This window comes from Pelophylax lessonae, assembly GCF_965119305.1.
Source record: "Pelophylax lessonae genome assembly, chromosome: 5".
In the NCBI taxonomy this organism is placed as follows: Eukaryota; Metazoa; Chordata; class Amphibia; order Anura; family Ranidae; genus Pelophylax; species Pelophylax lessonae.
In genome coordinates this window covers 221,337,503-221,352,894 of record NC_138772.1, presented here as the reverse complement: position 1 = coordinate 221,352,894, position 15,392 = coordinate 221,337,503, and positions in this window count along the sequence as shown.

Here is a 15,392-nt window from a genome sequence, read left to right as displayed (position 1 = left end):
CCCCCCACACAAAGCCCACCTCACATCAGAGACCCCCCCACACACAGAGCCCCCTTACATCAGAGACCCCCCACACAAAGCCCCCTTAAAATCAGAGACCCCCTACACACACACACAAAGCCCCCCTCACATCAGAGACCCCTACACACACACACACACACAAAGCCCCCCTCACATCCTCATATCAGATACCCCCCACACAAAGCCCCCCTTACATCAGACCCCCCCCTCCCCACGGAGCCCCCCAAATCAGAGAGCCCCCCTTACATCACAGACCCCCCACACAAAGCCCCCCTCACCACACATAGCCCCCCACATCAGAGAGCCCCCCCTTACATCACAGAGCCCCCCCTTACATTTTTTGAAGGAGAGACCTCACTTACCTTACGTTGTCTGCAGCTTTTTTTTTCTTTAAACTTCCCGCCCACACATCCCCGGGAGTGTGGGCGGGCAGGAGGAGGAGGAGAAGGGGCGGGGCGAGGAGGAGCTGACAATCTCTCCTCCCTCCCTGCACTGACGTCAGAGGAGAGATCGTCAGCTCCTCCTCGCCCGCCCCTTCTCCTCCTCCCGCCCACCCACACTCCCGGGGATGTGTGGGCGGGAAGTCAGCGTGGAAGGATCGGAGGCTGAGCTGTGTGAGAGATACACAGCTCGCCTCACTGCAACAATAGGTGACCGAGGCACGGCTGCACAGCGGGAGGTAAGCGGCGGCAGCGGCCTGTGTTAACCCTGTCCAGGCCACGGTCGCCGCTCACCTCCCGCTGTGCGGCCTGAATCGCTTGATCTTCTGCGAGCTGTGATGGCCGCACGGTGCCCTTGTTGCCCATGGCGCCCTGTGCGGCTGCACAGCTCACACACCCCAAAGGCCGGCCCTGTTAACAGCCACCTGTAAATTATCCCCTCACAAAAATGAATCCTGCTCTCAATTTCCCCCACCCGATCCCCCGACCCTCCCAGAGTCCCAGCCACCTTAACACCCCTTGTTGAGTCCCTGGCACACACACACAAAAACAATGTGTTACTATGCTGCATGCAATGCTGTTCCCTTGCACAGAAATCAACATAGAAGCCGGTAACATGGAGCTCCTGCCTCCGCCTCCATGTCCCTCTTACAGCCAATCAGGACAACGGCAAGATGAAGGTTCCGCCTCCATGTCCCTTCTGCAGCCAGTCAAACTGTCTGTAACATGGAGGCGGAGCCTCCATGTCCTGTCTGAAGCACATGAGACAGGGAAGGGAGAACCGTGAGCCAGCCATGCAGTGATTATGAGGCAGGACCAAAGACACTGTACACTGTAGCTGTCACTGTGGCCCTGATTACGGCCGTGGCGAGACAGCTTAGGCACAGTGATCCACTCCACAGGCTGAATAGTGTGTTGGCCCTAGAAGCGGCTGTTTTCCAGTGCATTCAGTGCAGCCCAGAGGGTAATTTCCTCCCTGCCCCCTGGCCTAGTCCGCCCCTGCCTGCTGCTTTGCTCTGCTTGGACAAAGCATAGCTTCACTACAGGAACACAGATATAGAGGAATACAACTAAAAGGGTTAGAAATTCTGCAGGTCTGAATTTTACACCTTTGCGGCTGCAAATCTTGTGATTTTTAGAAGCTATAAATTACTTTTCTTTTTGTGGTTTTTGACAGCTACCCCTGCAATGTGATTGCTTGTCCTTTGTTCTGCCAGAGATTCCCTGTGTCTTGTGATGCTTGAAAAGACTCCTGTGTAGAAGTTCTGCAAGGGTTTGAGACATTTATTGAGTAACAGACAAAGTTGAGTAACATTTCTGCAGCTGAGCTGAGTTCCTGATCCAATAAACAAAATATTACACTTGGAATTTAGGAAGATTTAAGTAAAAGTCCCTAAATATGCAATAGAGTGTGCATGGGCGTCCACAGGTAGGGGCAAGGGGTGGACAAATGCCCCCCCCCCCCCCTGGAATCTCAACTTCCCCTTTCAATTGGTTGTTAAGCCACTTTATACCATCCTGTCAGGTCTGTTTAATAATCCTGTGTGCCCATACCCCTGTGTCTGCGTTTGTGTTTTAAAAAAATAAGCCGTTCTTTACCAGTTTTCAGAGGGCCGAGCACCGCTCACGTGACTCATCGTCTCTCTCCTCTCCCCATCTGACAACTATCTGCAGTGGGCGGGGCAGAGTATTCCTCACTGATGTCAGTCGGGAGGGGGAGAGGAGGAGAGAGGCGGCGGGTCACGTGAGCAATACGTGGTGCTCTGCAAACCTGTAAAGAACGGCTTATTTTTATAAAACACAGACACAGGGGCACACAGGATTATTAAACAGACTGTAGACAGGATATGAAACTTTAAATGAAACTACAGCAGCAGGAGGAGCACTGACACAGGAGCAGACAGGCAGGGAGAGAGGGGGGAGAGAGGACAGAGGAGGACAGGAGAGCTGCAGATGACAGAGGCACTGTTAAATGCTCTCAAAAACAGATCACTTTTCAGAGAGCACTGCTAGTGTGAAAGTGCCTCAGAGGGTGATAAGAACTGCCATCTGTCTTAAAGGGCTCATTCACATTAGTGCTGGTGTCCGAAGAACAATCTGTGTTTGGATCTCTCTTTGGATAGCATGTTATTGCATCCACACTGCCTGCTTTATCCCCTTGATCCCTATGGTTGCAGGGCAGCATTCACTTGAACAGCTCATATTTGTCAGGTGCTAAACCTGCTAAAAAGCCGCAGGGGCTATAATTCTTACCATGCGGCGACAACAAGTGTACACCCTTGGATGCTCCCTGTGAAGTAGTAATTGGAGGCAGGGGTGGTAAAGTGTGACTCAAACATATAGTTTTACCGCCCCCCCCCCAACCACTAGTGTAAATTCACTGCAGGGGCCACTGGACAGCGGCATGCACAGAGCAACTGCATCAGCACTAGTTTAACAGCCACCTGTAAATTATCCCCTCACAAAAATGAATCCTGCTCTCAATTTCCCCCACCTGATCCCCCGACCCTCCCAGAGTCCCAGCCACCTTAACACCCCTTGTTGAGTCCCTGGCACACACACAAAAAAACAACGTGTTACTATGCTGCATGCAATGCTGATCCCTTGCACAGAAATCAACATAGAAGCCGGTAACATGGAGCTCCTGCCCCCGCCTCCATGTCCCTCTTACAGCTAATCAGGACAACGGCAAGATGAAGGTTACGCCTCCATGTCCCTTCTGCAGCCAGTCAAAGCTGTCTGTAACATGGAGGCGGAGCCTCTATGTCCTGTCTGAAGCACATGAGACAGGGAAGGGAGAACCGTGAGCCAGCCATGCAGTGATTATGAGGCAGGACCAAAGACACTGTACACTGTAGCTGTCACTGTGGCCCTGATCATGGCTGTGGCGAGACAGCTTAGGCACAGTGATCCACTCCACAGGCTAAATAGTGTGTTGGCCCTGGAAGCGGCTGTTTTCCAGTGCATTCAGTGCGGCCCAGAGGCACGTAAACTGACCACAGTGTCATTGCTCAGCAGCCATAGTATACCGTGGTCAGTTTACAGAGGGGAGGACATATCCAGGCAGGATCAGCCAGGTATTTCAGGTGATAGAAGGGGCCAAATTAAAATATGCTTTTTGGGATTTTTTTTTTTACCAAAAATATATAGCAGAATACAAATTGGTAAACTGATAAAAACAAACTAAACTGATAAAAAAAATAGATTTTTAAAAATTTTTTATTGGGAATGTTTTAAGGCAGAAGGTAAAAAATATTGTGTTTTTTTCAAAATTGTCACTTTTTTTGTTTATAGCGTAAAATCTAAAAACCGCAGAGGTGATCAAATTCTACCAAAAGAAAGCTTTATTTGTGGAAAAAAAGAACATCAATTGTATTTGGGTACAGCGTCTCACGACCGCGCAATTTTTTGTTAAAGTAACACAGTCATGAATAGCAAAAAATGGCCTGGTCATTAAAGCGGAGTTCCGGGCACAAAATCGACCTAATCGATTTTGTGCCCATCCGCTGGATCTTCTTCACCTGAAAAGGAATTGGATAGTTAGGTATATTTTTTTTTTTTTTACTCACCTTGTAATTGTAGATAGAAAATACTCACCTATTCTGCACTTCCTCCCTCTGTGCCGCGGCTCCGCCGTCACTTCCTGTCTTGCGATGATTCCTGGGAGCTGAACGTCATCGCTCCCAGGAATCAATGCAACGGCACCGGCCCCGCTCGTCACTTCCGGGGCGACGCCGCATTCCCTGCTAAACAGCTTCTGGGCATGCCCAGAAGCTGTGGAGGAATACGGCACCGCACCGGAAGTGACGAGAGGGGCCGGTGCAGGCGCATTCTGGGAGAAGAAGACACGGAAGAGGACGCAGAAGAGGAACGCGCCGGCTTCTGCTGCCCACAACAGAGATGGCAACGCTGGAGAAGAAATGTTATAAGTGAGTATTTCTTCTTGCAGGTAAGTGCGAACCGGGACAGATCAGAGGCTAGCCATTGTGGAATGTACTAGCCCTGTCCCGGGGGTATGTTTAGTGAAAAAACGCTTTTGTGCCCGGAACTCCGCTTTAAGGGGGTAAAACCTTCCGGAGTGGTTAATTAAAAACCATGTTAAATTTACCTGCTCTATGCAGTAGTTTTGCACACAGCAGTAACGATCCTCTTCTTTTTGGGTCCCCTAACTGCAATCCTGGCTTCACCCCCTCGAGCAGTTCCCCCAGATAAAGCTGCTTGACCCAGAGGCACCGCTGCATGCTCGCTCCTGAGCCACTGCTCTATGCTTCTATAATGACACATAAAGCCCCGTCGCAGCCCTTCCCCCCCCCCCCGCTCTCTCTTCATTGACTCACTGGGTGGGATTGATAGTAGTGGGCTTCAACTGATGTCTCAGCCAACAAGGAGGGAAAGTCCCCATACACCCGAGGCGATCGTGAACATTATTGGATCGGAAGGGACTCAGGTAAGGATTGGGGGGACTGGGGGGGGGGGGAACCACTGCACACAGAAGGTTTTTCTACCTTCATGCATAGAATTCATGAAGGTAAAAAACCTTCAGCCTTTGGTACCATTTTAAGTCTTGCATGCCCCAGAAATCCCACTGAATGCTGAAGGGTGTAGCTTGGAAGCACTTGTTAGGTGTGTGGCCCTGATGCTCCCATTAACTGTGATAAGGATCTATGCTAAGAATAAATGGCTATGCATGATATTTTTCCCTTACATTTCATGTGTAGCCCCTGGATCAACAATAATGAATGGGACTTACACAACTTCATACTCCTTGCAATAAAATTATTAGTTTGGATTACTCAAATGTAGCATTTACCTACTTGTCAAATAAGTACTTTTTATTATCCTTACTGTGCTACAAATGAGCATCTGTTACTACACAGGGGCAACTAATGGGTAATTGCAACAATACACTGGCAAGCAATGCACGGGCAACAAACAGGCAGCCACTATACACAGACAATGAAAGAGCATTCCTTACAATACACAGGCAACAAACAGGTAACTGTGATAATGTGCAGTACGTGCAACAAACTGGCCACCTAGAGCAACAAATGGATAATCTTGACAGCACGCAAGCAAGAAACAGGCAGTTAAGACAATAGGTAGGCAGCAAACAGGAAATTATTACAGTACCTAGGTAGCAAATCAGCAATTGTGAAAATACACTGAAAACAAATGGACATTTATTCCATACCTGAAAAAAACAGGCAATCCTGCCGACAAGAAGTGTGAAATAATAAAAATACAAAGGAAAAAAAACAAACAAGCAATTTACAGAATAAGCTAGAAACAAACAAGCCAATTTGGGAATAAGCTAGCAACAAACAAGCAATCATTACAATACCTGAGCAGCAAATGGGCAATTGTGACAAAACATAGGAAAGAAATGGAAAATTGTGACATAACGTGAAAAAATGTGTACAAAACACAAGCAATACACTTGCAACAAAGAAGCAACCATAATATTATGCAAGCAATCATGATACTACATAGGCAAGAAATGGGCAAATCTAGCAATAGGTCAGCAATTTGTTTTAACTGTAAAAGATCCAATATTTTGTAAATTGTACATTTTACATTTTATGCATACATACAATGCAGTCAGCAAAACTTCTAAGCAAATATTCATGACAGCATTTTATTTCAAGTTTTACTAAACCCAGGACCCTGCATTCACTATATTTGGTTTCCCACAGTACACAGTAACATGAAAATGCAATTATTTTAGTAAATATAAACTGCTAAATACCTTTTCTCATCAGCAGTATATAGCAGTCTTGTAACTTCTATCAGTGCCTGGTTAAAGCTTGTAGGAGGAGTTTTCATGCTGCACTGGCTGTCTTATTAGTATGAAGGACCCCTGACCCTCTGTCTGGACAGTGCTGATTAGCCCTGTGCTGATCACATGTACTCCCCCAAGGAAAAAAAATCTCTAGCAATATACACCAAACTGAGCATGTGTAGACTGACTCAACTAACTCTGTCTTATCCGGACGTGTTATGGGGACAATGCAAGAAGAGGAGGATCTGTGCATACAGGATCAAACAGCCTTTTTACTAAATGCAGGGATTAACCCCTTAGGTTCCACAGTGAGTATGACAAGCATGCTTTACTGCGTATACAGACTGATTTTACTGTTGTGGGTTTAGTAACATTTTAATTACTAGATCTAAGGATATAATTAGGATCAAAAATATTATAAAAATAGGCTTGTGCTTTCAATATGGGAAGCAGAGGATACTTTTACTTTTTGGCCATCTTTGTTAACATATATACAGTATAGTATATGTCATCATATATATATGTTTTACACATTTTTCAATAAAGGTTTCTGCTGAAGCCGTCTGTCAAGGGCTTTTGAAATCCTACCTAGCTCAGTAGGGCACTTAAACCGTCTGTTCTGTCATTCAAGTATAGAATGCAGATTCTCCATTAACCACGTCAATTCAAATCAAAACAATGAAAAAGAATATTGAAAGTATTGTGTGTGTTTCTATGTGTGGATGTATAAGGTAATATTAAAAAAAAAAATACATAGAAAAATGCATTAATAAGCTCTTTAAAGTAATATGTTTGATAAACTGCATAAAAATTGTTTAATGAAGCTAGGCAGCAAGAAACATACCATGCCCACTCATTGACATCAAGGCCTAATCTTTAGCCTGGCAGACTGCAGTTACGAAGATAGATGCTTCAAAGAAAATGACATGGGAGCAAGTGCTGTAAGCCAGCTATAGTTGTGATGGATTGCACTTCAGCAAGGGTCAATGAAATGTATTCCTGAGTTGGATATCCTCTCAAGTTTTATAGAAATGTGTTGACCTCACAATATATTAGGATTACATGAACATTGTGCTTTAAAAGGCATCTCCACATTTCAGGTCATTTAGCTGTCAGGACGAAACCAGGTTTTATAGTATATTGAAAACGAATGATCTGATCTCTCATTTAGCCTTGTACTGAAGCGCCACATTTCAAAATAGAATCTACTCTTTCTGGTCTTCAAAATGGGATCAACCACTTGCTATAACTTTAGTTAACTTGGCTATTGCAGTCATTTTTCTTTTGTATTTTATCTGTCATTTAACAAAACTTAACAGGTATTGGTAAGACCAAATTGATTTTTTTCACTTCTTACAAAAAAGTTTAATACAGGATGCATCTATTAAATTGTCGTCACAGACCATTATAGGTTCTCTAAAGAGAGAGCATAGCATAAAATGTTTACTTTCTATATTTTAAAATCCAAACTCTATTTTTGTAATTCCTTTGTGTCCGGAATATAGGTTGCTGCGTTACCTCCTTTTGCACTAAGCGCACTATTTTTTCCATGTCTGAATAAGCAGAAAGGACGAGGGAGGGAAGGTTGAGTTATCTTCACGTATAAAAATGAGCTTGAGCTACAAAACATGCTTTATTTAAAGTGCCACAAGAGAGTTTTGCAAATAAACCTTGGAAAAGTTAACAATAAGTCGTCAAAGCCCGTGAGGTACGACCCACATATAGGAGACTGCAGGGGCAAACCACACAATACACAACAAATTGCGTTGAACAGGTAATAAACGGTTTGATGGGAAAATTTCTTCCATCCACCCCAGCCACCTCCTTCTTCCTATAAAATAATGAAGAGAGATAACATCGCTCAGGCTAGTCAAAGTACACGATTCAAGGTGGGTGCTGAACCTCAGCTTGCCACCATAAAAGAAGAGAATGGTCGCACACCACCACGGAATCCAATGAAAAAAAGTTCCTTTATCACATAAGTGGAATAAGGTACAGCAGGGTAGGACAGTAGTTGCGTTTCACATGACTGATACGTGCTTGTTCACTACAGTGAAAATTTGCATGGAAATCTGTTGTCTTATATTTTAGGCCTGTAATTCTTAGAAATAACTCACTTAAATCTGTCCAAACAAGAGTCTAGTAGACATCCCCGGTATGATAAAGTTTGGAACACGAAATCATAAATTATAATGTAATAATAATACATTTCATCAAATTCTTCATTGTTTTCGAAGTGGACATATTTCATTATGAGGGAGAATCTGTACTCTGACATGACCGTGCCAAAGGATGGAGTGGCAAGTAATGTATTAGTTGTCCAATACCACTTCTGCAGGGGTTTCCCCACCACTCCCTGAAGAATTATTAGGCCCAAAAATTTCCAAATGTCATCTTTGGTCACTGGTACACACTTTCTGCATTTTACAAACCTCTGATGCATAGCCAATTGCTCTTTATTCCAGTTTGTCTCGGTAACTATTTTTTCAATAACCTCATCGGTCAGAAATAATTGTAGTTATGCCAAGGGGTTGTCATGGTCAATGTCAACTTTCATACCAGGTTCTCCAGTAAAAAGCAATCTCGGGGGCGCTGCCTGATCCGTACCGCAGTCAATAGAGCACCAAGTTCGAGCATCGCTGAGCTCAGTTGCAGAATCGTAGCTGTCGTCACTTTCAGTACCTGATGACGAATTTTCCCACAAAATGCTATCGCTTAGTTCTTCAAATATTTACGATTCACCGTCGCTGTTTTCCAGTTCCTCCAAAAGTGTTTTTGAGCTAAAAGAACGCTTTTTGGACGCCATGGACGTTCTCAATTTTCCTGGCACAAAGTACCACAAAAAGTACAGGCTGGGCACTGGAAAAGCCACTAGGTGAAATGGCATGATACAAAGGTTACACTGTATCATGTCATTTGTTTTATTTAATTTTTTTAATCTGCGGCACTCGCAGTGAAGGGAACCGGAAGAAACACAGCGGGAGGACAGCTGGAGGACAGCTGGAGGATGGCTGGAGTATGGCTGGGGAGGATGACGGGGGATCGCAGGGGAAGGTGAGTTTGATTCTGGGGTAATCCCGATTGTGGCTCGGGGTTACCGCTTTTGGCACTGAATATTAACCCCGCGCCACACTCGGAAAAACCACTAGGGAGGTTAAAGCAATCAACCAGCCAGGGAATGTGTGACTGGCATAGGGTGATACTGCTAGTGAAGGGATGTTGTACTTGTTCCCTTCACTAGCAGTTGGTTTTCCACATTTTAGGACCGAACTTGTGGCACAGAGCACCTAGAGACCTAGTCATGGGAGTCATGGGAGAGATGTAGAAGGGGCCCCTGAAAGAGAGAGCAGCCATGTAGTTACAGAGTGAGGTAAATTTCCTGTATTCATTGGTAACTGTGGACATGTAACTGAGATTGATGTGACAGGCATTGCGGAGTTGGTGGATGCGCACATGGGAATTTATGTTCTCTAACTGTATTGATGTCTAGTGTCCTTAGTGTTAAAGTGGATCTTCACTGCATCTGAACCCCACAAACCAAAAACAGTATTTAAGTCATTTTTAATATTCAAAAAAGACACCCCCATCCATCCATGTCTCCATGCTTTATATTGTTTAGAAATCACTTTGGTAAACATCCTTCAGCATTTTTGGTCATGTCCATCTTAGGTAAGGGCAAATAATTAATGTAGCATTTACTTCCTGGAATTCATCTGCCCTTAGCTCAAGCATTAATGCAGGAGAGTGTGCTTAGCTCAGAAAACATCTCTTTCTCTCCTCCCCTCCCCTCCCCTCCCCTCCAGATAACTCCTGGGATGTATGACATCATTTGCCTAGGCAAGTAACCAGGAAGTAACTGAAGAAATGAGCAAAGACTCTGGAGAATAAAATGGCGGTCATTGCAATATTTTTGTCACGCGGTATTTGCGCAGCGATCTTTCAACGCCATTTTTTTGGAAAAATTACAAAAATTACATTTCACTGAATTAAAAAAAAAACTAAACAGTAAAGTTAGCCCATTATTTTTGTATATTGCGAAAGATGATGTCACTTCGAGTAAATAGATACCCAACACGTTACGGTTTAAAATTGCGCACACTCGCAGAATGCCGACAAACTACGGTCAATAAAAATCTCCATAGGCGACGCTTTAAAAAATTTTAATGATTACCAGTTTAGAGTTAGAGAGTAGCTCTTTTTTTAATTATTGCTCTCACTCTGGTGATCGCGGCGATACCTCACATGTGTGGTTTAAACAGCGATTTAATTTGCGAGCGCAACTTCCGTATACGTTTTTTTCCGTGTGCGAGCTCACGGCGACGGATGCGGCCAAAATGTTTTTTTCCTATTTATTTTTTTAATTTTACCACAGGTTTTTTTTAAAAAAAAATCTAATCACTTTTATTGCTGTCACAAGCAATGTAAACATCAATAGGCAGTGACAGGTACTCTTTATGGAGGGATCGGGGGTCTAAAAGACCCTAGACCCCTCCACTGCACTTCCATGTATTTAAAATGCCGAAAACTGCATTTTTGAATACACTCACTTTTTAAATTTGGCGCCTTTAGCAGCCAAGTAACCCGAACATGATGTCATGGACGCCTACTCCGGGTTACATTATCGGAGACCGGATCAAAGCCACATCCCCTCCCGCTCGCTGGGGTAACGATCGAGAGGCTCCCGAGCTGCATTGGTCATTACCGCCGGAAAACCGACCGCTGGCTCTAAAAATGGTACTGGGATGATGCCTCTAGCTAGAGGCATCACCCCAATACAACCACTTAAATGCAGCCGACGTAGGGATACGTGGTTATGCGTTAAGTGGTTAAAGCAAGAAAATATGATATACTTTCCTATCTATTTGCTAATGCTAGTAGAATGGGGAATAACAATAATCAATGTTGATTGGGAGAGCAAAGTTTTACTTTAACAGTACAGTCAGTTAGCCACGGGTTGATTGAGGGTAAACTGTGCTCAGGGTAGCTTGCTTTGCATGAATACAAATTCCTACCTAGAACCTTGGCAATTAGTGAGTGTAGTTGTAGTGTCTCCTACTAAGATGCTTAGGCCCCACCCACATGTGGAATAGACACCTTTAGAAACTAGTTCTGACAAGCTCTGTAAAATTGTTTTAAAAAAGAGCTGGATTTATTCCTAAGTGCACAAAATATACCTGAATATTAACATTTATTAACATGTATAGGTAATAATGGCAGAGATTAATCATTCATGAAATATCGGATTGCCTTTGGGGTCAGGAAGGAATTTTAGTAAATTTAACCATTCGTTTTAGGGGTTTTTGCCTTCTTTGTATCATTTGTGGGTATAGGGTTCTGTACATGGAGTTTTCTATTTATTTATTTTTTCTTTTCTATTGGTAGAACTAGAAGGCCTTGTTTCTTTTTTCAACCTGACTAACTATGTAATTATGCAACTATGTAATATACAACCCAGTATACAAAGTGCAGCAGTCAACTATGTAATATACAATCCAGTATAAAATAGTACAGCAGTGTATGATGTCCTCAGTGTTGCATACTCATGATCACTACATCCTGTATGCTGAGCTATACAATACATAATCCTCACCACTTTCCTCTTTGCACTGAGCTGTACAATACTTACTCTTGGCCAAAAGCATTCGGTATACTGGTATGTACGTTGCATACTCCTGACTGCTGAGCTTTATATATTGTAATGTACAATATGCACTCCTGACTGTTACACTCTCATACAGAGTGGTCAGGACTATACAATGTATAGCCCAACATATGAAATGTGGTGTAAGGAGTAGGTAACATACAGTCCGGCATACATAGTACAGTATCAAGGGTATGTAACATAGAAGCCAGGGTACAGAGTACAGGGGTCAGAAGTATATATTGTATAGTCAAGTCTACAGAGTGCAGTAGCCTTGAGTATGTAAAATTTGACAGTAATGGGTATGTAACATACAGTACAACATATACGGGGACATATAAGGTACACAGTATGCTACATAAGCGTGACCGTTGAACAAAAATCTTACCAAATTAAACTTGCTCGCAAAAATTCCCCTCAGCACCTCCCCCGCAACCTCCCCCCACCCTCCAGATCAAAACTCTGGTCACTCACTTCAATGAAGCAAAAATCCCTCTCTGGAAAAATATCCCATATTGCCCCAAGCAAAAACTCCTCCCCTGCAAGAATCTTTACTACGAAAATTTCCCTCCCTGGACCAAGCCATCACGCCTTCATACAAAAAATACCCCCCACCCCCATTCAAGCAAACTTCTATGCAAGTGCAGTTTGTCCTCCATCCAGTGGTTGACACTGTGCCACTCTGCAGGCTCTCTAGGTTTGTTTCTCAGGGGGAGTAGGTGTCTGATTGGATGCTGCAATCGCTGGTGACCTTTGGCAGTCAAAGAACAAACACAAGGGCGCACCGGCCTAGTGCATTATTCCCTATAAAGGTTTTATTGGATAAAAGGTATAAAAATACTCACAAACAGATTCTTGGTATAAGCATATCCTCCTCTGCAGCTAAAAGGCTACAAGGCTTACGTGTTTCGAGGCTTAGCCTCTTCCTCAGAGCCTATGGACCATGTATCAGCCTTTGCTTAATATACTAAACAATGACCTCTTGAACCAGAAGCAATTAGACCTGGACCCTTCCCTATAGGGGTGTGTACATGGGGTGCCACCTAAGTCAGCCTGCCCAACCATATAAAAACATTCATGAAGCTAGTGCCCAGAAAATTGGGCGGATCCTAACCATTAAAAATGTGTATTTAGACACAAAAAATAGGATCACTTAATAAAATGACATGCACTAAAATATGTACCTCAATAAAAATATACAAAAAAATATATACAAAAAAATATATACAGAAATATATATAATAATTATATAAAAAGCAGCAGAAGTAGATAAACAGCAGAATGGACTTAAAAATCAGATTAAAAATAAATAGTACAAGACTACAAGTTAATTTCAAAGATGGGCATCACATACCGAGGTGTGTGTCTTTCTCCCAAGGAGAATAATCTGCAGCCTCTTTTCCAATCCTTGTTAAGCCAGTCAGAGCTATTGTGAGTCTAAGGCTATATCCCCAACACTGCCTCACGTTGAAAGGATGTCTATAATAGCCTATGTGAAGGAGTATATATGTGTACATTACCTGGTTTTGTAAGCAGGCTGTTGTGTAATGGGTGGAACGCACAGCGCCGATCCCCGCAAGTGCGTTGTGCGCTCCAAGCTTCCCAGCTGTGAGCCAATCACTCACTGTGCCAATCAAGACCATGCCCATAGGGGCGCAGCTGGTGGAAAGGAATGTCTCTAAGGCCAGTGGGTGATCGCTGGAATGCACTCCGCCCACCTGGAAGTACGTCGTGCGTTCCAGACCTCCAGCGGAAACTTGGCTCCAACTAAGAGTGAATGACTCCCTCTAGGCCGGGGTCCCGCCCATCAGGGCACGGCTCAAGGCATGAAGAGATTCCAGAACTGCCTAAACCAGGGAAAGGTTGAAAAAGCTCCCCGGGTATACCCAAGCCCTGCCTGTAGAGGCGTGGTAGACACTCTGCCAACTCCTGTTTGATAGCTGAAACAGTTTCTGCAAGTCTACATAGATACCAGTCATGATTGTGTATATAAAAAAAAAAATAGATTAAAAAAAAAAACCTATTTGGGCATAGTTCAACTGGGGAGTCGACACCACATGAACACACCCCACAGATGCGACATGTGACCTTTCCTGGAACATTGTCCTGGGTAGGGAAACTTTAACATTAGGCAAAAAAAGACTAGAAATAACAGTGGGGAACACTTGCAAGAAGAGGGAATGCAATAAGAAGACCTTGTAGTACATTTTATGGGCATCAATACATATAGACACACATATATATATATATATATATATAATATATAATATCTATCTATCTATCTATCTATCTATCTATCTATCTATCTTATCTATCTATCTTATCTATCTATCATATCTATCTATCTATCTATCTATCTATCTATCTATCTATCTATCTATCTATCTATCTATCTATCTATCTATCTATCTATCTATCTATCTATCTATCTATCTATCTATCTATCTATCTATCTATCTATCTATCTATCTATCTATCTATCTATCTATCTATACGTATATATATATATATATATATATATATATATGTGTATATATATTGTATATATTATAATATGTGCATACATATAGTGTGTGATGGGTTCACATACTCAGGCATATGGGACAGGCAAGTGGCAAGTCTATTTAACACATCAAAAAGTAAGTAAGGTAAGGCCACAATGGTATTTGGGAAAAGATATTTATCTAATTAGGCATTTCAAAGGGGACTTGTTGACCAGAACAGAGACTGACCAAACCAGGTTGACCTTTAAGGCTCCGTTCACATGTAGGCGTTTTGGGGCGTTTTTGGGGAGTTTTTCTGCTCTAGGATCAGCTCTCAAAACGCCCAACAAGAAAAATCCTATTCATTTCAATGGCCCCTGTTCACATCTGAGCGTTTTGACGCTGTGAGCAAAACAGCGTCAAAACGCTCAAAAAAGTACATGAGCTTCTTGGGCAGATTACAGGCGTTTTCCATTGGTCTCTATTCAATCTAAAAACACCTGCACAAAAAACGCCTGTAAAAATGCCCGTAAAACACCTTCAAAAACGCCCATAAAAACGCCTGAAAAAACGCCCATAAAAACGCCTGTAATAGCAACGCCAAGATGTGAACATAGCCTTACATATCAAAGGGGCAGATAATGACCCTGTGCTATGTTAATTTTAATAAAAGACCACCTCAGCCTTTGAAGAGCCAACCTAATTAGTAGTCAAAGAATGCAAATTAGGAAATTTCCTGAAGGGTTTTATGACTGCAGTAGTCCATAGCCAAAGGGGCATTATCTACCCAGAAAGACAAAGGCAGAACAAAGGCCTAATAAAACTGGCCAATCAAATTGCTTATCCTGGTCACCAATCAGGAAAAAAAAGGTATATTAGAATTGGGTTGTTTTGGTTAAGTTATGACAGGAGAAGCTGGGTTCTCTGAAGGTGAAAGAAATGCCCTGTCATCCATCCTGTATGTGCTGTACCTCTGTTGACTTTTGTTAAGTCTCAATAAATGCATCTCTCTGAGAGAACTGGGTCGT